The 26,917-nt window shown below is 35.7% G+C and overlaps 1 long non-coding RNA gene and 1 pseudogene across 10 annotated transcripts in view; both read right to left on the bottom strand.

The window, feature by feature from the left end:
* LOC109449577 (uncharacterized) overlaps positions 1 to 26,917 on the bottom strand; it is a 490,477-nt gene that overhangs the window by 112,053 nt on the left and 351,507 nt on the right. The window lies entirely within an intron of this gene.
* On the bottom strand, positions 17,492 to 21,622 carry LOC109449059 (heterogeneous nuclear ribonucleoprotein D-like pseudogene; annotated as a pseudogene).

The raw sequence follows: 26,917 nt of genomic DNA, 5'->3' as shown, positions 1-26,917 counted from the left end.
TTTAAGCCCAGTTTCTCCTAAATAATCTCCTCGGGCTATTTGTCAAACAGGCAGCACACCTGTATTAGCCGGGGTTGCCCAAAAAGCAAAGTCTGAAATTCGGAGTTCCATTTTGCTAAGGAGTGAAAAACCTACAAAGACAGTAAGGGAAAAGGGAGTAAAGCAGGGAAGGAGGGAGAGCCAGCACAAGAGTGCATGACTAATGCTTATTTAATGCACAACAGATTGCTTGAGCTCATGGGACTGTCTTCTAAGAATACAGACTACTAGTTATAATGATAGTTTGGAAGGAACAGAGAATAATTTATCCTCCAGCCTGATATTCTATTGACAGAACTTCATGTTCTAGGCATTAATTTCCCCTCACTTCAAAATTGTAGGCACTAAGCAGGTCTCCTGACATCTTGGGCATCAACAGGTAAGGCCCGGGACAGGGAATAAGAGGTGTGTGTATGGTGGGGACATGGGGTAAAGCACAGTTTGCTGATATGACTTTATGAAGACCACCCAGCATCAGTTAATGAGCAACAACAATAAGTCTGGAAACAGCAGCCAAAAATGCCAGACAGGTGATGCAGAAAAGATAGCAAGTAGCATAGAAGAAGTATCTGTATAATATTTGAGCAAATTCACATTTTAAAAGGAAGTCATAATATTATAGTTACTTCCAATGCATGAAAAGCTGTGAGGTTTATCTGTCCTGGGCTATATTTCTAGGGATAACCCTTGAAAATAGACATATTTCTCTTCTAAACTGGAATTGTTATATTTCTCCTCAAATAATTTATTTCACCAAAAACAAACAAAAATGTTTGAAACACAAATGCATGAATTCAATAAAGCCCTGTCAAAGTTATCTTCAGCCAGATCTGTTAAATTCTAATTTAGTTTATGTCCTCTGATATACATAAATCTGTTTATAACAATTTAGCAAAAAGTTTGTGCAGCAGTTGACAACACTTGGTGACACAGGCCATTAGGAAGCAAGCATACTCAAAGGTGTCAGTGGGATGATTACAAGACAAGGTAGCTTACAGAGATAGGTAAATCTTAGGGAAGAGCTGGATTTGGGAGAAGATGGTTAGGTCTTAGGCATTTTAACTTTGAACTTATAGGAGAAAATCTGGATGTAAATATCCAGAAGGGAAATATAAATGAATGACTCAGTCTACATAGAAAGATATTTGGATTACAGATGGCGACTTAGAACCACCCATGTTCTAAGTTAAGGCTAAGAAGATGAGTGCTATCTCTATGGGAGAGTAGAAACGGCAAGAGAAGAACTTAAGAAGTGTATTTATTTGGGGACTAGAAAGAACAAGAAAATCAATAATAAAAAAATAATCAAAAAGGTAGTTAACTAATAGAATAGCCACATGAATTAATAAAGGATTTCAGGAAGAAATGATAATCACTTAGGATTCATGTTACGGTGTCAAAAATACTACTATATAAGAGATATTATTTTGTGGTGCACATATTCTTGTGTTTTCTGAAATCAGAACAACCTTTCTTCTTTGAGGTTATCTTAATTGTACATGTCTTAATGGAAAACATTATTTAATCAGAAGAAGTCAGTTAAACCTTATCCCTGCTTTGTGGCTGACTACAATGTGGATAATTAAATGCTCACACCTCCAGGTTTTAGTCTTGAAAAGGTGACCAAATGATCTGGGTATATGGACACTTTCCTGCAGTGTTGGCAATCAGTGCTGTGAGAGTTCAAGAATGGAGACAGTGATAAGTACTCAGTGCCAGTAATGCCAGCAGCAAAATCCCAACCATACTGTCCCTGAGGCATGATATTGGCTCTCTTTCTTGCTATCTAGACGCTCTTGGTAGTTGCCCAATTTCTTAGCCTGGTTCTAGCCTTCTGTTAATATTATGAACTATTACATATCCTTTAAGCAAATTCCTTTTCTGCTTGAGTTTTTAAAAAATATATACTGGAAACTGTTGTAGGGATTCTGTTGGGATAAGATAGACTCCCACCTAAAATTTAATTCTCATGTCAAAATTGATGACACCGCAAGCACACACTCACCAAGGAGATATGAAAAGCTTTATTTACCCACTAAGAGGCTGGCTTAGAAGGACAATGCTGGCTCCCAAGCCAGTCATAAAATGGATTTAGAGAGCTGGGAAAGAAACTGTCTTGACTTTTATGGTGATCAGGGGTGGTTAGCTTGATGAAGGCCCTCAGGTGTGCTGACCTTAGTTGCGTGGTCTGACCTTGCAGCTGCCAAAAGAGGCAGCATCTGGGCTTTCTATCAGCTTGCCTAGATGTAGGGTGGAAGGGGAAGGTGAGTGGTGGGGCTTTAAAGCTAACAGCAGTCAAACATCAAAAATGGAGTTAGATTTGTTATCAGAGGAATTATTTTAAGTATCATTTAACCTAGACCAATTCAACTAAACCAAAATTACAATGAACATTTTTTAAGGGAGCAAAACTGTTGCCTCCATTAAGAAAGACTGAGCACATTTATCTAAAATGTGGTAAAGGGAAAATTCAAGGGCTTTTGAAATAGATGTGAATTAAATTCTGACCCTTCCCTACGTTAGCTAAGTAATCTTATGCTAATCATTGAACCTCTTAAATTTCAGTCTGCTCATCTGTAGAAAAGGTATCCATCAGACTTGACAGGATCATGGGAGCAGATCTTGATTTCAAACGGGATTCACAATAGCATGCATCATTGTGCAATCATTAAGATTGTCATCTCGGGAGTCACAGGGTCTTGGTTAAAAATTCCCCACTCTACCATTTACCAACTCAATAAATTTGGACAAACGATGAAACCTATCTGTCATGCAGAGAGGCCTGCGGGGTCTCTGGTCCCGCTCCCCACATAAGAACGCAGGATATGGTGAGGCCAAAAAGGAACACCCACGGAGCCATAGGTAGGGGAGTCATACCACTATATTCTCTCTGGCGGCACTATACTCTCAATGGAGGCTGGATTCACACTGTCCGCAAACCGCCATCCACACTTGCCAGCCCAGCCACCATCTTCTTGCTAGCCCCCATTCTTTTTCTCTCTTCTCTCTGCTAGCACAGCCACAGCAGTTATATTAGTGGCCAATGGCTCACTGGTTACAGCTGACGACCAACTAGCCACAGCTGATGGCCATCCAATCACATTGATGGCCATTTACTACCTGAGCCAGCACCTGTCTATGTGAGGCTGAGAGCCTGGAAACTGCTTTCTGGGGCTCTGCCCCCACACTATCAAAGAATCGGTTCCCTCATCTAAAAATAGGGATAGCAATAGTACCATTAAAAGCATTTTGGGGGGAATAAAGGTGATTGTATATTTGGTCCAGAATAAGAATTCACTAAATATCAGCTGTTATCTACCCACCTGTCTTGCGGGAGACCCTGCTCACTGTGCCATGTGTCATGTGGGGCGGCCTGCGGGGTCTCTGTTCCCGCTCCCCACATAAGAACGCAGGATATGGTGAGGCCAAAAGGAACACCCATGGAGCCATAGGTAGGGGAGTCACACCACTATATTCTCGCTGGTGGCATCCACCTCTCGCAATCCGTGCTTGCTAGCTCAGCCACCGTCTTCTTGCTAGCCCCCATTTTCTGCTAGCGTAGCTACAGCATTTATAGTAGTGGCCAATGGCTCACTGGTTACAGCTGATGGCCAACTAGTCCAGCTGATGGCCATTCAATCACAGTTGATGGCCATGTACTACCTGAGCCAGCAACTTTCTATGTGAGGCCGAAAGCCTGGAAACTGCTTTCTGGGGCTCTGTCCCCACACCACCAAATTGATCCAACTCCACCATGCACTCGCAAAGAATGCCTAGTTTACTGAAGCTACTAATAGATATGTAACCAGGTTTTGTATTACACACCACACAGAAAAACTTACTCAACTTGCCTATTTCATGGCTTGCTTCTCCTCTATTATTTTCTTTCTAAGTCATTTGTCTCCTCGCTTTCCCTCTACAAACACTATAATCACCCCATGAATCTAATATAAAAAAACAACAACAAAAAACACCTCTTATCCTCTACTCCAATACCCTAACCAGTCAAATAAAAGCCCAAGGTCATTGCATTGAAAATTGATTATCTTCTAAGATGCTTATAAGAAAGGGTCTTATTTGCTACCACAGCACTAGTGACTTGCCATATTATTAAATCAAGAAAGCATGTCTGTGTAAAAGGGGATAGGTCTCCAAAGATAATAAATATGTCTAAATAGTGCTGCATAGGCATTATTATACTTGCCTCATGAACTTATGGAAAGGATTTAACTAGGTAATTTCTGTAAAGAACTTGCTGTAATACCTTACTCATAATTAATGAAAATTTTGTATTAGTATGTAATTCATATTAGTTACTCCTATTTGTGCTGTAAGAATCTATTCCATATTTCTCAGGATAGTATTTAATCTTATAATGGATTTGATAATTTAAATCCTTTAAAAAATGTTTTACTTTTGAAGCTAGTTTATTTAACTTCTAGTGCCAAATCAAATTTTATGCAATTGAAGGCAAGGTGAAAAAGTAATTCCTTTAAAACCATAGCAGGGCAACTCTGGGCTGATAAAATATACTATTTTTCTGGACTTGTAAACTGTTTATTAATGTTTCAACTTTTTACTTTTAGACCTATGAAATATGAATTAACTTGGAAAAGAGTGATAAAACTATGTTTTTATACCATGGAAAATATTTTAAGATTATAAAATATTTATTTATTTGTCCAATATATATTGTTTTTATTCTTCCCAGAGCTTCTAAGCAAAATTGCAAACAGCATGTTTAACTTGTTAGCCTTTAAATATTTTGAGGGCATCTGTGCTTTAAATATCTGAACAATGTTCAGGAACATTTGGGCGAAAATTTAAAAATAGTATAAGTTCCTCCCCCAATGAAACAAACAAAAAAGACTGTAAGGTTTACACATTTCCTTTTTGAAGGTTTACAGATCTCTACTGTTAATGATGTTGAAACTACATAATCCTAAATAAAATTCTATAGTCACTTTATCTCTCAAAGTACTGTGAAGGATCCTTGCATTACTAACATACAAATATGCACTATTTCATTCACCTCAGGAAGAAAAAATTGATATCAGCACACAAGGCCCTTGGATCAAGCCTGGAGTGCACATACAGAAAGGTTAAAGCTTGAAAACAGATGAGTAAAGGATGAAGTTTGGTTGGCAAGAAACCCATTTCTTGAACATAAATCCAATTACTCTACTGCTGCATTTCTGTACACTCAATGTACTTCAGAATTTTTATCAGGGGAAGAGTACTATATTAAGGCTATTGATAAGGAGGAAGGCGTTTTCTAAGCCTTGTTAAATCTAGATTGAATAACAAAAATTGATAAATACAGGTACAGAAAAGCAAAGCCAAAGAAACTATCTACTGAGCAAGTAATCAACAATGGCAACAAGTGCATATAAATATATTAACACAGTGCAAAAGCAATACAAGAGTCATTACCAAGTGCTGAAGAAATATGCTAAACACTCAGACATTATTCAGTAAATATTTGTTGAATTTAATTGCATAGATGTCTTCCTAAATTGTTTTGATCCTGATTTGGAAAGTGAGATCTTTTTCCTCATAAATAGGACAGGGGGCGACTCTTGGTGTGATTAATATGGGCCCAGAATAGCCGATGGTTTTTCATTGAGTCTGACTGAAAAATACTTAATGAATCCTAGGCCAAATGTGATACTCTTTTCAATCTCTGCCATCAGTGAAACATCCCTGACCCTAAAGAGAAGATAGATGTCAATCTCCAGTTTAGAGGAAGCAAAATAAATGTATAATCATTATGATATTTCATACACCTGAAACTAATATAAAAAATAAAATAAAATAAAATAAAAAGCAACAGAAAAAAAAAAAAAAAATCAAAGTGAGAACTGAAAAGAAGGGAATTTAGCCTGAAAAACAATAACAATTTAGTTGTCAAAATCAAATTGCCATAAGATTTATCAAAATCAAAGCTCTGTCTTCTCTGGTAATGAATGAATGAATACATAAATAAATATCTGTCCATGGACCCTCCATGCAAATTATGCCCTGGACTCATTAAGAACTGCCTCCTTACCATAAGACATGCATTCTGGAGTTCACTTCAGTTTCCATCATGCCTTGTTGTTTTGTACATCACCATTTCACTCGAATATATTGCCTTTGGTTCTACAGGCTTTAATTTTGGTACTGTGCTCCAAAAAATCATTGACCTATAAGCTAATATAATTTTGTTCTTTGTTTCCCGATTCTAAATATTGAGCTTCTACCCAATAACTACACTTCCAATCCAACCATATACCCTGGCTTATTGGATAGTTTTGTACTCCTGACCCCAAATTTCTACCATGATAATCTGCCATACACATGTACATTCTAGGCCTTATTACTGCTCATTTCACCTTCCTCTCCACAGACTTGAGCTTCTCTCTGAATTCCATTTATGTGCTATAAATTCCGAATGGTACATGCATGTTTCTCTGAACCTTAAAATGTCCTGCCTTTAGATTCCCCAGAGCTATCCTCCATATGCCACCTGGAATATCCCTTTCCCAACTTAATATTGTTACTATAACAACATACATTGGCAGAGCTGCCTTCCAAAGGAAGAGTTCTGCCCACTGCAGTTCCTATTTTCTGCCTATAGAAGCTACCAACATTTCTTACGCCTTTTGAACTCTCCTTTATATTCAACTGCAGCCAAACTCTCCACTACAAAGTATTTGGAATTTCAAATCATTTAATTCCAATACTCTCCTACCAGAATTTCCAAAGTCTGTCCCCTATTTTGCATTTTTATATATCTTCATGAGACACAAGTAATTTTCAAAGGTCATCGTTATCTAGTGAAAGTGTTAAGTAGCTCTATTTTGTAGGTAACTCACAAAGGATAAATCAAAATACTATCACAGTATAAAGCAGAAATTTCATGAGGTAAATGTCTAGCTGTTTCATCTGAAGAATGATAGGGGTCAGAATTACAATACGCTATTTATCACATTTCTTGATTTCTTAGAATTAAATGCAGGATTTCCTCATAGCTTTGGACACTATAGCATTGTATACTTAAATCTTCTTATTTCTTTCAATTATTTTGAGTTACATTAAAATTGTATATGTATTTCAATAATCTATACAAGAGTAGAGCTGACTGAAATAAGGACATTATTTTTGTTTTGAGTTTTCCATTACTATTTTAAATATATATATATATATATATATATATATATATATATATATATATAAACATTACCCTTACATATTTTATATATTTTACATAACTTTGAGAAGTCTGAAATAACAATGTTTTATTGCATAGCTTAATGTGAATTCTCTTTATTTTATCTTAAGCAAAATATATGAAGCTAGAAGGATAGAACGTTGTTCTGAAGATTTTGGATTTCCATATCAAATTTATCATACTCCCACAATCATGTTAGAGATTACATTTTAACTTTACTATGTAATGACTTTATTAATAATTTATAACTTACAAAAAATTAGACATGTAACCTAAAAATCAATGAGTCTTAGTGTATCATAAAAGGAAATATTTGAATTGTATTTGGAAAGTGTGATGAAGGCCATTTTATTATTTGGCAAAATAAATAAACACTTTATTTCATCCATATAAAAAGATAATTTTGAGAATGCATGAAGCATTCATATTTGGTATTTATATTGATGTATGGAACATTTGCAGAAATATAGTTGAACAGATACCTGAATTATAAGTGTTATTGAAATACCTGAAATCATTGGAATATGTAAATACACAGATAGACATACTGTGTGTCTGATTTTAAAATTAATTGGCGAACATTTAAAATAATAAATCCATAGATCCCAGAAACAAATTGAACACAGGAAACTTAGAAGACATTTAAGAGTCAAAATCATGTTTCTGCCAAAACCTAGAACCCTTAAGTGTCGAATTTGGGGACTGCACAGGATATTGAGAACAGGATCAAAAGGTTATTCCCAATATTACAAACATAATAAAATACCCCAATATTAAACGGAGACCTGGCATAACTTTGAGACCTCAAGTAGTTACAGTCTCAATGTAAGGATGAATGAGAAATAAATCCCACTTTGAAGAATAATTAACTGTCATGAATCTGCTATTGAGTTGATAGGGGAAGATATTCCCTGGGAATTTGCAACCACATAATCATCATTTTGAATTGTAACCACATACTCATCATTTTTATATAAATTCACATTAACTATGTGGTCTGGAAAACATCACAGATTTTTATTCAAAGTGATCCCTAGTTGACTAGCAGGACCAAGGCAGATACACTGTAGAGAAACTCTACATCAATCTACTCTTTAAAAGTATTCCACGAAGTTCTAAGGAAAATGGTCAGGCAGCTAACATTCCATTTCTCAAACATTTCATGATACAATGCCAAGTCCATAATCTTATATATAAATAAGATCTAACATTTACCAGACACAGACTATAAAGCAATTATGTATAATGTTTTGAGAAAACAATGATATGGAAACAAATGAAAAGGAAACAAACAAAAAGGAAACAAATCAATTCTGCCAAATAACAAAACCGAACTTCACGAAATAATACAATAATTTAAATTAAAAACTCTATGAATGGATTAAACAACAAATTAAACACAGCAAAAAGAGAATTAATAAAAAATATGATAGCGCAAAAACAATTATGCAGAACACAATCCAAAGAGACAAAGCTAAGAGAAATATGAAAGGTTTCATAAGAAACATCAAGATAGAATTTGGTCTAACATGTCAATTTGGAGTTCCGGAAGGTTATGAAAGACAGAAAACATGAAACTGAGAAGGAAATTGCTAAGTTACTATAATTGTCAACACACACACACACACACACACACACACACACACACACATTAAGTCACAAAATTGCTTGTAAGATAAATGACAAAAATCCTCCAACTGAAACATCATAGTGTAATTACAGAACACCTACATTAACCAAAAAAAAAAGAAAAAGAAAAACTTTTTTTATAAGAGACTAAAAGATTTTAAAGGTAACCAGAACAAACAGTAAATCATCTAGAATAAAACAATTCAACCAATTACTTTTTTCAACAGCCACAATAGAAGCCAGAATACAATGGAATCATTGTTCTATAACTACAAACAAACAAATCTATCACATAGTTCTATGTGATGATGGAAAACAACTACCAGCATAAAACTCTATGCACAGTTGTGAGGAATCACTGAAATGAATTGCTAATATCAATATTCAGTAGTGAAGAGTTTGTTACACCAGCACCTGAGAATGCTTCAGGAAGAGAGCTCTGAACTTTTAGCCCCCTTAAAGTGTTGTCTCAGCTGGCAAAAGCTGCTTTACTGAGGGCACTGCTTCTTTCTCATGCACACCATAGCCAATGACTAATCAATGCTAGGGTTCAAAGGCTTGGTAATCTGTCCAACTAAAAACAACAGCCTTTTCCCCCATGCCTCAATCTTATTTTCTTCCACAAGTGTGAATCCTAAAAATTCTAATAAAATAATTGCATGCTTACCTGTGTATCATAGTTTGTTTCTTGGCCAACTCAACCTGTGACAATTGTGAAATTATACTTCAAGAAAGGATGAAATAAAAACCCATCTCAAAAGAACAAACTGACTGTACCATCAAAAGACATACAATAAAGGAAATTCAAAGCAATGTATTTAGGAAGAGGAAGAAAGTTCTCAGAAGAAAAACTGAAAATTTAAAGATGTCTCATATACGCCCTGCCCCCACACATGCACAGCTTCCCCCATTGTCAACATCTCCCAAGAGAGGGGTACATTTGTTACAAACGATGACTCTACACTGACTTATCATAGTCACCCAAAGTCCACAGTTTACAACTGTTATTTTTGTACATTCTATGGGTCCCTGGGTTTGTACAATGTTTAATGACATGTATTCATCATTATGATATCATATAGAGTATTTTCACTGTCTTAAAAATTCTCTGTGCTCTGCATATTCATTTCTCCACCCCACTCCAAACCTTTGGTAACCACTGTTCTTGTTACTATCTCCATAGTTTTGCCTTTTCCAAAATGTCATACAGTTGGAATTACACAGTGTGTAGCCTTTCCAGATTGGCTTCTTTCACTTAGAAATAATGCATTTAAGATTTCTCCCATGGCTTGGCAGCTCATTTATTTTTAGAAATTTCCGTTTCAGAAATTTTCATATATTTTTAGCACTGAATAATATTCCATTGTCTGGCTGTACCACAGTTTTTTATTCATTCTCCAACTAAAGGATAGCTTGGTTGCTTCCAAATTTTGGCAATTCTGAATAAAGCTGCTATAAATATCCATGTGCAAAACATAAGTTTTCAACTCCTTGGAGTAAATATTAAGGAGCAAGATTGCTGCGTCCTGTGTAAGCATGTGTTTTGTTTTGTAAGACACCTCCAGACTGTCTTCCCCAGTGGCTGTACCATTTTGCATTCTGACCAGCAATGAATGAAAGCACCACATCCTCAGCAGCATGTGGTATGATCAACACATAAATCATTATTCCGTTATTCTGGAGCATAAAGTATGTCCAGCTAAGATGCCAACACAGAGACAAATTTTAGATTTCCACATGGTGTGCTGTGGGGCAAAATATAATTGTACCATAAATACCTCCTAAAATGTAACAATTGATGGTAGCTCAAATATTATTTTCTCTGATGGTTTAAACATACACTTTCTGCCTAATGTAGCCTTAACCTTATTCAATGTCTACACTATAGTTATGTCTCTATTTCTTAAATCCCCGTGTTGTCTCTCTGTCATTAAAGGAAGTTCCCCCAAGTCAAGTGTCATCTCTTTATACTGACTGGATTGAAACTGTCCTGTACTTTTGTGGACCAGAAAAACTCCTCAGATTATTTACTTCTTCTTAATATGAGTTTGAACTGCTTATTTAAATGGTAAAAAAGTAATTAAAAACTGAAAACTTAAATAATGGCTTTTGGAGATGGGTGAAAGTTTTGTTACTGTTAAATGTAAGCACACTAACCATATTTGTGCCAGGCACTCAGCTGGACACTGATAATACAGGAGTGAATAAACATAGTATCTACTATTTTATTTTAACAGTTCCAGATTGTGAATAAATCTGGGGATAGAACTGCCTAAGAGTGAATACCAGAAATAAATATTCCCACAAATTCATCAAACCTGGAAGGATGCTTACCTAAGGAAGCCTAGCATACCAAAAATGTTTTCTAAACTATCCTAAATAATAACATGGAAAATGGAACCAAGTTTCCTAAATACAGAGCAAAGTGAAAGCAAAGGGTAAGTACTGAGTAGTGTGTTTCCTGTAGTTGATGAAGATCAAATTAATGAGGGCCCAGTAGTATTTCTGAATTTAAGCAAAAAACTGTTTTTAATGTGGTAATCCCCAACATGCTCTAGGGCCAACATGGTGGATTAAAGGAATAATTCAGCTCTCAACTCTATTTCAGATATCATCAAGTGTTTTACAATTTCTTATATTTGTTTGGTGCAAAGCATTTGAGCATTTTGCTATATGCAGAGCCATGTAAGGCATAAAAAAAAGAGAGCCTACCCCTTAAGATGCATTTATTCAAGTTTAGAAGATCTGATGCCCCACAATGGGAGTATATAGTGTTTTTTTTGTTTGTTTGTTTGTTTGTTTGTTTGATTTAGAGCCAAAAAGGATAAATTGTGAAGACCTAGTGAGGCATCCTGAACGCAGCTCCTAAATAGGACTTACTGATTTTAAAAGTCTAGGTTCATGGAGGGAATAAAACCACCAAATAGTTGAACAAGAAGAGGAAAATGATGCCTTTTGATGAATGAGAGAAAGAAACTTGACTCTCCATTATTCATAGTATTGAATGCTATAGGACAAAGGTTTCGAGTAATTTGTGGATCACCAGATCATGGAATGAAGCACTTTTCAGAAGGATCTTTAAGGAGATGGATGGGCTATTTCTACAGTGAATGTTCAGCCAAGTCCATGGCCTTGAAAGTTAGAGAAAAGCCACCAGTAGCTGAACTGGGCAAGGGGCAGCAGAGAAGCCAGCATTGCTCAGTGGTTAGGGCTGAAAGATGAGTTATTATCAAACATGACTCAGCTTATTTTACTTAGCATAATGTCCTCCAGATTCATCCATGCTATCACATATGGCAGTATTTCTCTCTTTCTCAGGGTTAAACAATATTCTATTATGTGTGTGTGTGTGTGTGTGTGTGTGTGTGTGTGTGCGCGTGTGTGTATTTTTTTCTTTATCCATTAATGGACACTTAGGTTATACCTGTGTCTTGGTTATTGTGAATAATGCTGCAATAATTATGAGAATGAAGATATCTTTTCAAAACCCTTATTTCAATTATTTTGGATATATACCCAGGAGTGAGATTGCTGGATCATACGGTATTTCTACTTTCAGTTTTTTCAGGAATCTTTACACTATTTTTCATAGCAGTTGCATCATTTTACATTATCACCAACAGTGCACAAGGATGATTTTTTTATGTCAGATCCTCTTATACTAATGTATTTCTAATGAAATTAAACACTGAGTAAAAGCATCAGTATTAAAATTTAAATATGCAATGTCTACATTTTCTTAAAGTACAAACTAATTAGCTTACTAAGAAGAAAAGCACTCAAGCCAGTCAGCATTTATATGAGGATCTGGAAGGTTTCAGGCATGATGATCAGCAATTAACCATGACTGTATATATATGAATTCTGGACTCTACTCTGTTCCATTCATCTATCTGATGCTGATACCATGCTGTTTTGATTATGGTAGCTTTATAATAATTATCAATATAAAGTAGTGTTAGTCTTCCAACATTGTCCTTTTTCAAAATCAAAATTGCTTTGGCTATTCTAGGACCTTTGGATTTTCAGATGAACTTTATCATCAGTTTTCCAATCTCTGCAAAAAATGTCTTGCTGGGATTTTGATTAACATTAGTCTGAACATAGAGGTCAGTTTGGAAAGAACTTGCATCCAAAAATAGTCATCCAGTTGTTTCAATTAATTTCGGTTTTCTCTCATTTATCTGAACTAGTTATTATAGATTTTATTGTACGGGTTTTACACATCTTTTGTCACACTTATCGTTAAGTAGTTCATTTTTTGGATGCTATAAAAATGTCATTGATTTTTAAATGTTAATTTCTGATTGTTCATTGCTGATATGTAGATACACAATTAATTATTTTATATTAATCTGATATCCTATAATCATGCTAACCTCACTTAGTTCTAGTGACTTTTTGTAGATTGTATCAGATTTTCTACAAAGATCTTGCTTTTAACTCCAGCCAACCCACTCTCCAAGTCAATGATCAAATGAGTTACAGGTGTCGCACGAGACACGTGCTCAAATATTATCAGTAGTCTCTGGCCTCATTCACACCTTTTTGTGTTTAATATACAAAACTATTTTGTTTTTAGATTGATATAACTCTTAAGCACTTAATTTCCAACCTTATTTCTAGTTTTACTTTGTTCCAAAGAACCAATGATAAATCTCACTTCTCTGGTTCCTAACATTATTCAATTTGTTAATGTCATTCAACATCCAGCTTAATTCATTTTTATGCCAGTTCTGGGTAATAATTCCTAGTCAGCTTCTTATCTCTGTTTTTGTTGTTGTTGTTTGTTTTATTTTGTTTTTAGAGAGCTTGCTTTTGCCCTTAAAGGGAAACTTGAAAAATCTAACCCACATTAGGCCAAACAAAATACTCTCAACGTTTTTACAATATTTAATTGACCCTATTTATGAGTTAGTTGTCTCAGAAATAATCTGCCTTTACTCACATGAACTATCATTAACTAGAAAGTGAAGGCAATTTGGCATCAATATCTCCTGCTTTGTGACTTTCTGGAGTTTATCAGGATTATTCAGTTAACTAGGCAGGTGTTCTCTTTCTCACTACTGTTTAGCTTTTGTTCTGAAAATAGGTGATTGGTCAACATTTCTAGATAGAAAATATTGATTTTTTTCAGTTCCCCGTTGAGTTATTGGCAAGATTAAATACAAATAAGCCTTAAAGAACGAGAGCATGAGAGGATAATAGATGAAAGACCCACAGGAGTATTAAAACAAATGAGAGGTCATCTATTGGAAAAGAGAAAAACTAAGCGTATATAAAACATCATGGTTGGTATTGAAAAAAGAGATATTGGAACCCAATTTACACAAAAGTTAAAGGCAAGGAATCCATGTAAGATTGTAAAGAATGAGGATGAAAGTCACACAATAATCTAAATTTAAACTGTAAGACAATATAGGAATGTAATCAAAGTTTTATGACAAACATTAATTTCAGTGCTTTGCAGATAAATGCTTCTCTGAACTAAATTCATGAATGTATGTAAGGGTGTAAAGCAATGAAAAGAAGCAGGAAAGTAAGATCCATAGTTAGAAGAAAAATCCACCAATCTACATTAACCCAGAAATTACATAGATGATAAAATTAGTACATAAAGACTTTAATCATTATTATAACTGTATTCCATATGTTCAAGGAGCTAATGGAAAGATTGAATATGTTAAGTGGAGACATGGAAGGTATATACCATATTTTATGAAATGGAACTTCTATATACGAAAAATGCTATGCCCAAGATGCATACTGAGAGGAATTAACAGTAGATTAGACAAATATTAGTGAACTTGAGGGCATAGCAACAAAAACTATCAAAAATGAAACAGAGAAAAAAAGCACTCAAAATAAGCAACCAAAAACAGAACCTCAGTGATCTTTGAGACATCAAAAAGCTAAATATATGTGCTATTGAAATCTTCAAAGAAGAGGTAAAGGGAAAAACAAACAAACAAACAAAAATTGAAGAAATACTCAATTTTTTTTTTTCAAATGTGGTGAAAACTAGTGCAAGAAACAAGAAGAAAACTATATTAAGGCATATCATAATCAAATTTCTCATATATATATATATATATATACACACACACACACACACACACACACACACACATATATAATCTATATACTAACTTCCTTCTCTCTTGCCTGAAATATTGGCCATTACCAATCATTCTTGGTATATGGTTTTGTGTATTCGTAGTATAACTGGTTGCTCCATACCGTGCATTGCACAGGATGTGAAAAGGTAATTTGAAAGAAATAGGAAATATTCCCTTATTTTTAAAATTATTCAAGAACGTTTAATATTTTTATACTAATTCATCTTCTGTATGTTCATAATTTTATTTATTTGTGACATTTGGGTTGTTTCCAGTTGGGAGCTATTATAAATAAAGCTGCATTTATACAAGTCTTGTGTTTTATTTTGCCATTATAAACACCTAGGTGTTGAATGAATATGAAATATGATAATTGTAGGTTCTCATTTAAACAAACAAACAAACAAACAAAACTGCCAACCTGTTTTCTAAATGGACTCTTCATCTGGGTTCAGTTCTAGTGACTAAATTCTCATCCCCATGCTTGTTTAAGTACTATACTTTCTTCTACAACTAAAAATATTTTAGCTGTATTACAGAATTGTACACCTGAAATCTCTGCAACTTTACTAACAATTGTTACCCCAATAAACTTTAATTAAAAAAAAAGTATATATATATACATATATATTAGCTTTATTGAGATAAACTTAACTTATAAAATTGTAAGATAAAGTGTACATTGTTGTGATTTGATATATGTATACATTGTGAAAGAATTCCCTCCATCTAGTTAATTTTTACAAAGTTTGCACTCTTTTACCAACCTCTCCTTCCAGCTTTGGTATTCTTTCTCAAAATTGCTTTGACTATCATAGGTCTTTTGAGGTTCCATACAAATTTTAGGATTTTTTTTTTCTATTTCTAGTATTGTTTTTTTTTCCACTTAATAGTGTAACCAATATATGTCCCCTTAGATTTAATTTTTTCATAAACATAAGTTTAAATTTTTGCATAATGGTCCATCTTACTTAAATTGTCTTTATTAATGTAAATGCATGTTTCTAAAGTCTCAATATAATGACTATTCTGAAAAATAGCCTTTACTATTGTTTCACTGCATTTTTGTTTATTTCATTAGGATAGGATTTTAGAAGATAAATTAATGAGTTAAGGAATGTAAACAATTTTAAGACAGAACCATCTTACAAAATGTTTCTCCAAATAACCTACTGACTTGAGAAATAACTGTTCCCATTCTGGAAAATTTACATTGGTCATGCTTTCAAATCATTCCAACATAATATTGTATAGATTTTCTGTCTGTTCCTCTGAGATAACCGATAAACATCTTCTCTAACAAATTCCATGTAAGTCTTTCCACCCTACTAGAAACTATTGAAGAGAGGCTAGACAAAAGGCCAATAAATGTGGAAAAGCTGTGGTTCTTGGCAGTATAATTACAACTGGATTCCAGCACATTAAAACTAAAATCCCACTTTTCCAAAGTTTTATAGGTTTTCAGGCATTGTCGTATTATATTTACCTATTAAGTCCATATTACACTAGTGTAGCTGGAATAAATTTTATAGCTCTCAATTTAAAAAAAATCATCTGGGTAGCTGAAAATTATAAAAATACTGTTATATATAAATTACACTGCTACAAAATATAGTAACTGCTATATCACAAAGGCAATACAAATTGATGTATTAATATGAAGTATCAAAGTTCATGTAAATAAACAAGTAAGTCTGGCAGTAGAGATACAATGAATCAGGAGCATTTTCAAGTGATCACCTGAAATGTAGGAGGCAAAGGAATGATATGAATTATTCTGGTTGGAGCCAAAAGTCATCAGCTAGTGAAAACCCAAGGTGAGGAAGAGAGAAACAAAACAAAATGTAGTTAGTTATAAAAGAAGCTAGTAGCAAAGAGAATCCAGGAAACACCAACATTCAAGAGGGACCAGGAGCATAACAGCAGCAATGGAGACCAAAGATAAACCCTGGAGTTAGAAAGAAAACCTAGAACTTATAATGGGCATGGCTGGTTATTTACACAGAATGCATCTCTCCTTTCTATCAAAATTGTGCCTTTGGTCTTAGTAATCATCTTTCCTTCCTAGGAAGCCCTGTGTTGTCAGGGGAATCTATCCCAAGCACAATCTTCAGGTCTGAGCCCTGATTACAAACAGTTATTAATTCCTTTCCTTGACTTTGCGTTAGAGTAACCTGTTTGCTTTTCTGTGGTTTTGATGGTGGTTGTCTTTAATAGCAATGCCCAGGGTCTGTGCAAGAGATTATGCTTTGTTTTCACATAAGGAATTTACTTGAGGTTTAACATGAAATCATACAAAAGAGATTCGTATAAATTCAAATCCATGTTGAGTCACAAGACAGAGAGCAAAAGGCAAAGTAAAAACAAAGAAAATGAATTGGCAGCTATATACAGTTGGACACCATTGTGTCTTGTACAGTAGAAAGTATTTTACAAAATGATCATCTTACATCAAGAGACGACCAAACTTTAGTGTCGTCCTAAAGATGGGTTACTTTGGCATCTCCTCCTGCATTCTCCCTAATGTCCTCCTTTTGTGAGGCTGGTAATAGTTTTGGTGATTGCCACCTTGAGACACCTTGCCATAAGTGCTCTGTTGGCCACTGCATATCCCTGTCCATATGCATAGTTCCCATAGTTATACCCAGTATGATCATAGACACTGTAGTTTTGATCACCACCATAGGCACAACTGTAATTCCTATATCCTTGATCATAATAGTTATTAAATCCTTGCTTCCAGTTTTGGCCCTGACCTTGGTCATGACCCCTAGTACCACCTCCTCCACCAGCTGCAGCACCTCTTCCTCCTTTCTGCTGTTGCTGTTCCTGCCTGTTTATCTCTTTGGGTTGTGAAACTTGGATTTCACACTTCCCAGAACCACCAATTTGATAGCTGCTTCCTAACAATTTCTTTACTGGCTCTTCATCTGCATGTGTGATGAAACAAAATCCTCTTCTTTCATCTGTTTTTGTATCCATGGGAAGTTCAATATTTTCAATCTCTCCAAAGCCTCCAAATATTCTTTAATTTGTTCTTCAGAAGCATATGGGCTCAACCCACCCACAAAAAACTGTTGGAGTAGTTCCTTCTCTTTTAAAGCGTTGACCCTTTTGGGGTCTATCAATTGGCCATCCAGTTTGTGTTTCTTATCAACACTAGCAACCTCTTTAAAAAGCACAAATCCAAATCCTCTTTATCTTCCGGGAACTAGATATGTTTTAACTGTGTAGTCTACAACTTTCCCAAATAGAGACAAAAATTCAGTCGAATCTCCGTTGCTTATTTCCCAGCTGAAGCCTCCAATAAATGTTTTACTGTCATCTGGCTGATTCTTGACGGCGCTGATCTTGAATCCTTCTGTGAAATCCTCTTTGTTGCTATTACTCATTCAAGCCGTGGATGGTGGCAGAGTTGTGGCTATGGGGCGCTGGCACGCAGCCGGGTGGCGCATTGTGTGGAGCCGGATTTCAAATGTCAGCAGAAGAGCCCAGAGACTGTTTGAAATGGTGGAGCTCTGAAAAAATACCAATTTGGGACTCAGCACCAATTAAGTCCATCAGAATTTCTGAATGTGAGAATGGGAAATGGGAATTTAAAAACAAACAAAAACTCTCCAGATGAATCTACAGAGAGAGTTAAGAACAACTTCTGTAATGTGGAACATCATCCCTTTTTATAGAGATTGGTTTAGAAAATGATATATCACCCAAATTAGCCAAAAATTACAAAGGAAAATGACTGGTAGGTGGAGAAAAACAAAAGTTCTATGTCAGGAGAAACATCCTCTAGAGCCAGGCTGTCCAATGTGGCATCCACTCGCCACACGTGGCTATTGAGTACTTGAAATGTGGCTAGTACAACTAAGAAATGGAATTTTAAAATTCATTTAATTTTGATTAATTTTAATTTAAGAACTGACCCAATTTCATTATTGGAAACCTTTTAAATCTATTTTTTAAAAATTTGTAATGTGAATCTACTCTCTCAACTCCACATTTTATGAAATACACACCAAATGCTTCTAAAGAAAATTCAGTGTCCAAATTGAGATGTTCAACACAAATCAGATTTCCAAGATTTAATATGAATTAGAAAATGTAAAATATCTCAATAATGTACTTATGTAAATTATATGCTGGAATAGAACATATTTTTTTAATATATTGAGTTAAAGAAGATATATAACATTAAAGTGAATTTCACCTGGTTCTATTCACTTTTTAAACATGGTGTTTATTGTCTATTACATTTTAAATTATATATGTAGCTTTCATTATATTTACTGGACATAACTGGCTAGATTTGAATGAAGTTAAGGCTATCAGTATGAGAATAAAAACACAGACACTGGGAAAGCCAAGCTGAGGACACAGAAATGGAAAAAGAGGCATGGTGGAAATCCGCTGATTTTTCCAGGCTGCCAGACATTTTCAGTCATTTCATCATCCTTCCTATATTAATTTTCTATTGCTCATTAACAAAGTATTCCAAACTCAATGATTAAAAACAATAGGCAATTATTATTTTACAGTTTCTGTGGGGCAGGAATCTATATGTGACTTACACAGGTGCTTCTGCTTCAAGGTCTCTCACAAGGCTGTAATCAGGGAGTCAGCCAGGGCTATGATCTCATCTAGTGGTTCGACTGGGGGAGGATCTGCTTTCAAGATCACACATGTGATGCTGCCAGGATTTAGTTCCTCGCAGGCTGTTGGACAACAGCCTCAGTACCTCACTGCCTGCTGGCCAGAGGCCACCCTCAGTTCCTTGACACATGAGCCTTTCTATAGGAGAGCTCCACAACATGGCATCTGGTTTCCTCAAGTAAGACAGAAAACCCAAGATGATAGCCATTACTATATTTCCCTGAAAATAAAACCAGGTCTTATATTAATGTTTGCTCTAAAAGACGCATTAGGACTTGTTGTCAGGGGTTGCTTTATTTTGTCATGTACAACGATCTTCATTTATTCATATACAACCATCCACATTTATTGATTTACTCATGTACAGACATCTACATTTATTCAAATACAGTAATGTCATCTTCTTCTGGAACATAGTCATAACTATCCAAACCTTGAATTCTGGCTTGAATTTCTTGTGACTCCATTTCCTAAGAGATTGGCCCCAATCTCTCATGTCCAGCAATAGAGCTCTCCTTAAAGGAGCACTTCTTGTCTATGTAGCCCGCTTGTAGTGCACTGGTAACACAGCTGTCAGTGATTTTATCCTATGAATTCTTCACCCAAGTCACAACCTCTTGCAGGCTAGGCTTCACCAAGTTTCCACTCTGACTTCTCTCCATTATGTTTTCAGTGTAGTCATTGATTTCCACGTGCAAATGGTTCTTGAATGGCTTGTTTATTGCAATTTCAAGAGTCTGGAGATAGGCAGTCATTCCGGAGGGAATCATTATTTGATCTACTCTCTCTGCAAGAAAGTTCTTCATGTCTTTAGTGCAGTGAGTGCTGGCTGAGTCCCACACTAGCAGACCTCTTTGGCCACCTCCCAAAAAAAGTGGCAGCATTAAATAGACCCACTTCCTTATAACTGTTTAAGTGCACCAGGCTTTTTCGGTTTCAAGAACATAAATGCCTGAAACACTTTCAATCTTATCTTTCTTGCCCTTAGTAATGATTAGAGGTGGAGCTTTCTTTCCATCCAGATGAATTGCCAAAATACAGGTAATACATGCACTTTTGTAACCAGTGGAAGGAATGTAGATTGACGAGGCGCCCCTCTGATCAATTGTCATTTGAGATTCTTGGCCCATAAACACTGCAGTTTCATCCATAGCAATCATGTTGGAGAATTGGTATTTAGAAAAGTTGATGCCATCAACAAAGGATTTGAATGCAAGTGCACATTTAATAACTTCAGTATCTTCCAGCTTGAACAGTGTCGTCAATCTTAGAAACAGTTTGTATCACTGAAGGAAACCATCCAGACAATCTTGTGATGCTTTGAATTCTTCTGGGGATATGTCTAACTGTGGTGCCATTGCAAGGGCAAATGCTTGAATATGAGCCCTGCACACAACCAAAGCCTTTGCTCTCCTGTCAGCAATCCATTCATAGATGTCTTCCAGCTCAGGAAATAATGGTTGCTGGCCTGATCCACACTTTCACTTCTTCGTATTTCCCTGATCCACCTGTTGACTAAGGTTATGGAACTCTGCTCGCCATTTTCGGACCATTCAGAGATCCAACTTCTTCTTTTTGCAGAAAGCCATAAGATTCTTGCCCCAGGAGTCCTACGGGATTCCTTTCTTGTACTCGATGGAATAGCTCTTTCTTTTTGCACTCATCTTGTCTGGAGGTCAAAATATTATTCCCTTTAAATCTATCATTAAACCAAGTGTTAACTGAAGACTTAGGAGATGGGAGTGGCAACAAAAATGATGATAGTTAAGAATGATGGTCTACACAAAATCGACGAAAAATTGCAGGCACGAAAATTCAGAAAACATTTCTTTATTTTACACAGTGCATTGAGTATGTTTGTTACAAGACATGATGTAATGAACTATGAACATTCATATTAGACACAACCATGTCCATTTGTTATCAAGTGCGCACGTTATGCATGCATTGTGTCTGTACTCCAATCCGTCATTCGACAATAATTCTTGAGTTCATCTATTTACATAGGCATTTACCTTTTGTCCAAAGGTGCCCACTTGTTGCTTGGGTATTTACAAATACTTAATTATAATTTGTATTACCATGTTTCCCCGAAAATGAGACCTAGCCGGACCATCAGCTCTAATGCGTCTTTTGGAGCAAAAATTAATATAAGACCACGTCTTGTATTATATAAGACCCGGTCCTATATTATAGTAGTAAAATAAGACATGGGCTTAAATTAATTTTTGCTTCAAAAGACGCATTAGAGCTGATTGTCTGGCTAGGTTTCATTTTCAGGGAAACACAGTATCATTTATTTTAAGTACTAATGCCAATAATATTATTTATTTATATTTAGTCATATATTAATAGTACTATTTTATAATTCAATATGTCCATCATGTGTTGTAATGGACGTACTAAATGCATCTGTCTGGCTGACGATCTTAACTGGGGCTTATTTTTGGGGTAGGGCTTATATTACAAGAATCCTGAAAATCACACTAAGGCTTATTTTCTGATTAGGTCTCATTTCAGGGAAATACGGTATCTTCTTATAACCTAATCGCTGAAGCCAATTACTTTTGCCATATATAATTTATTTAAAGTGAGTCATAAGGTGCAGCCCATACTAAAGGAAAGTGATTATATAACAACAGTGTGGGTATTGTTGTGGAAAAAGCAGCAAGGACCAAGAGACTCAAGCGGCTTGCAGAGATCAGGGAGAAGACAGCTTTATTATGCCAGCCAGCTCAGCGGGATTGTTCCCAAAGACTGAGCACTAACTGGGGTCGGGTGCTTTGTTTTATAGGGTTAGGCCTCCGGGTTGGGGGGCGAATCTGGCTGGGGTGCTGGGGAGGTCCGTCCCTAGCAGCTGTGATTGCTCAACATTGTTTTAACGGGGAGGCCTCTAACTATGGTGCCCGCCAGAGACTGCTCCCGATTCGTATCGGAGGAGGAGGGGGATTGAGCTCCTAGCCCTGCCCGCAGGAAAAAAACATCCTGACAGTATTAGGAGGTAAAAAATCATCAGAGACCAACTTAAAAGTTGCCTACTTCTCTTCTGTATGCATTCCTTCCCCAGCCTCAGGGGTAATCACTACTGTGGTAGCATGAGGTTGGTAAATATTATTCATAGGCAAGTATTTTACTTTTACCTCAATAATGAATTAATAAATAATACATATTATTGGCTTTTAAAATATTATATTATATTATATATATATAGATAGATATAGATATAGATATAGATAGATAGATATAGATAGATATATAAATAAATAAATACATACATAGATACATATATATGTATATATACATATATATATATATATGTATATACACTTGCTTTCCTCCCTCAACATTATAGTATAGTTATATCTACATTGATGTTGATACTGTATGATATATTTCATATAATTTACTTGCTATATAATATTTTACTGTATAAATAAGTCACAATTTATGTAGTCACCTACCAAAGAATATTTAGAGGTGGTGATTGTTTCTTCACATTTATTCTATTACAAACACTGCTGCATTAGATAGTGTTTAAAAGTGTGCATACATGGGAGAGTCTCGATAGACTTAGGATTACTGGAATGAAAGTATATGCAACTTCAATTTATTAGATATTGCAAAATTGCTTCCCTAATGTTATACTAATCTGTGGTTTTGCCAGCAAAGTACAAGTATAATAGTTGATGTTTCACTAGCACTTAAAATTTATTGGATTTAACTACATTTTTCCATTTTGATGGTGATAAAATCACATTTCATTATGATTTTAATTTGTATCTCCCTGATTACTCATGAGGTTGTATATATTCAACTTACTTGTAAATGTGAATTTTAGCATTCAGATTCCCTTCTCTGTGACTTGTTTATATACTTTGTAACTTTTCTAATCAGTTCTTTCTTTCTTTTTTTTTTTTTTTTTTTTTTTTTTTAATTTAGTCACGGGAGCTTTCTATGTATTCTTGATACAAACACTTTATTCAATATGTGGGTAAAAATATTTCTTTTCAATATATTGCATGTCTTATTTCAACAATTTTACATGTCAATTCTTACAAAAGACTTAATTTTTAATGTGTTAAATGTACTGTACTATTTCTTTCATGGTTTATGCTTTTTGCATCTTGTTTAAGGAAATATCCCTACTTTAAATTTATAAAAAAAGATTCAGCTTTTTATTTTCCTCTTTGTCATTCAGTTATCCACTTGATTTTATTTTCTTTTTTCTTCTTTACATTCAGAATTTCTAGGCATTTAGTAGGAGGAGAATTTTTAGAGGTTTCAGGTTTTTTTCTTGCCTGAACCAAAGACAGTTCATGTTAATCTTTAAAGCATTCAGTAATATTTTTTCATTACTTATAGTAAAAACATCCTTAATAAAACAAGAGGCAAAAATGCAAAGAATTTAGTGAAGGATAAACTATTCAACAATTTAAAGTGCTACAGAAAGCTCCAGAAATATAGACTTAATATGTGTTCACTTGATTTGTCATTGGTGACAACAAATCCAGGGAGTAGTTTGGATAAACCAGGTTAAAAACTGGACCAATCATTAGTTCTATTCTCTGAATGTTTCCACACTCAGTCTCCCAAGATCCTGGTGAAACTGCATTGTTGTTGCCATCAGATTAGTTTTGACCACTGAGTTGTAAGGGGAGTCATATTCTGAATATCTCATTGTAGCATCCAGAACGTTTTCCCCTCCACCACAGCAACCAGCAAGTTTCATGCTGTGCTCCCTCATCTGGGTCCAGCGTGAGGAGAACCTCACAGGGGAAAAGTGAATCTTTCTTATTATAAACCATTGGATTTAGGAAATTATCACCACAGCATATCCTAGCCTATCCTGAAACTATATAAATTGATACAAGGGGGATGTAAACTCAGGCCCATAGAACAACGATGGGCTAGAATATACTGTAGAAACAATTAATGGGATAGCTCAGCAGCTTTAAATGATAAAGTTTCATTTTTCTCTCATGCTGCCTGTCCATCATGAGTTAACTATGGGCTCTGCTCCACTTTGTCCTCAGTCCAGGCTCGAGGCCAACAGAGCAGTCATTGTCTGGAATATTGCCAGTTGCCAAGATACAGGGAAAGGTAAGGGGCAAATCACACATGGGTTTTTTACCACTGAACATGACACATGACAATTCCGTACATATTTTCGTTAAGTTTGGGTTCCTCACAAGTAGCACCGAAGCTAATGGTTCATGTGAAAGTAATATAAAGTATTTGCAGTTAAAAGCAGTAAAAGAGTGGGGAAGTGGGACTGAAAAGAAAGCAAGCCAAGAAATGCTGCAATATCAAGCAAAGTGTCATGAAATAGTGGCACCATCGACAGGTTAGCTCCGGAGACTAGGCAAGTCACATCTGAAAATTGTCCAGAGAGGCACAGAACCTGCATTGTTATACCTTGCTGCTTGTCAGTTACTTTTTTAGGGTTTCTTCTGTGGTGATATAGAATTCCAAGCATTTTTTTGGACTCAAGTGGTCCAAAGATCATCACAGTTCTGAATGTTGGCAGTGAAAACACAGGAGTCTTTGTTGATTAAAATGGCAATGGGGTCCTAGGGGATAGGAAAGCACTGACAGCTCTGATATTTATTTCAATGGCAAGGCACAAAACACCCAAGTTTAAGGAGGCAAAGAAGTACAATCCTGTCATATCAGCAGAAGGAGGAAGAACTGATAATAGTCCATGAATGGCGCTAATCACAACCACAATGAAATGGGAGATAAAAGCAAAAGGCATACAATGGAAGCTTTCTTGGAGAAACATTACTGTATAAGTAGCTGTTCCTAAGAGTCAGTGGAAGGGAGAAGGGATGATGAGGACATGACAGGAGGAGAGTAAAAAAGAAAGATAAAAGAATGCACAGATTGAAGACTACAGGAGGGTTTTTTGTTTGTTTGTTTGTTTGTTTTGTTTGTTGTTTTTTATCTTTTAGCATTAAAAGTCTTTGATACACATAGTCAATATGAAAGATGAATTTAAAGGTGTAAGTAAAAAGAGGTAATAGGTGAGACAAGGTTTTCCAGGAAATACAAGTGACTGAAATCAACTGATAGGTGAAAACTCTATTTTTAGCAAAGCAAAGAGAAACTATTTACTTAAGTGAGAAAAAGAATAGTAATAAGACTGATTGAGAATGCAAATAACTCAGCAGACCTAGGACTGAAGAAGTAAAGATGAGCTCAAATGGTGGCATCCCTTTTCTCTCTGACATAAAATCACCAAGTCATCTCCTGAAAGGATTGAAGGGGAGAAAGAGAGAACCTGGGTGTAAGGTGAGTTGTAATAAACTCAGAGAGGGAAGTGTGAAAGAGGTGCTCCTAGTTTGCTACAGGCATTGGGGTTCTTGGGTTTCCCAAGATAGAAATTGAGAGAAAACCCGAGAAAAATCTCCAGACCAATTTTATTAAGCTTATGCTCCAGGACAAGGGAGGCAGCACAGGGGAAAGGGAGGTGCTCAGAACTGATTCAGAGGCTGTCTCTGGTTGGCTACTTTTATGTGCTGGGGACAAGGCAGCCTTGCTCCAAAAGGTGGGATTTTTGAAAGTGGTGGGCTATTTTTTTTTTTTTTTTTTAAGGCAGGCTTGTTTATCAGGTACATTGCCTAGGACTATGTTTGCACCTGTGCTGTGGAGACAAGATGGCAGACTGCTCAAAACCACCACCCCAGAAAGGTCATATAGCAGTCAAACCATGAACAACTGAACATACCTAAAAGTGGTTTTGAGATCTGTATGGAAGTAAACGGTTGGAAGAGAGATAATAATAAGCTACTTGTGTACTTTAGTGTAGGGAGTGATGGAGTGGTGGCATATTTGTGGTCAGTTTATCCAGCGTTCCTTCTGGCCACCTGGCATTCCTTCAGCCTCTGGCCCAAGTTCCTATGCTGTCTCAGGTTCATGATGAAGTATATATGACAACAATGAGGACCGAATGAGGACACGGAACATGAATTTTGTTAAAGTAAGAAAACATTCAAACATGTAGAGAATTTTTTAAGAGTTTATCTTAGCTACACTGAAGACATATAACAGGGAGCAAGATCTCAGCTGTTCCCAAGAATAATAGTTTTGCAGCTTCTTTTATGCATTTGAAATTAAGGAAGGGGACATAAGGGAGATCATATGGAGGTGGGAGAAAGCAAGGTGGGGATTGAATTACAGGACATTAGCAAGACTATGTTCTCTCTTGAGAATGGTTATGGTTTATGTCAAAGATGTGTTAACCTAGATGCACAGAAACAATGAACAG

Source organism: Rhinolophus sinicus, chromosome 17 (assembly GCF_057876585.1).
Source record: "Rhinolophus sinicus isolate RSI-liver-muscle chromosome 17, RSI-T2T, whole genome shotgun sequence".
Classification (NCBI taxonomy): Eukaryota; Metazoa; Chordata; class Mammalia; order Chiroptera; family Rhinolophidae; genus Rhinolophus; species Rhinolophus sinicus.
Note: the sequence above shows the minus strand (reverse complement) of the source record. Positions and strands in the feature narration are given on the sequence as shown.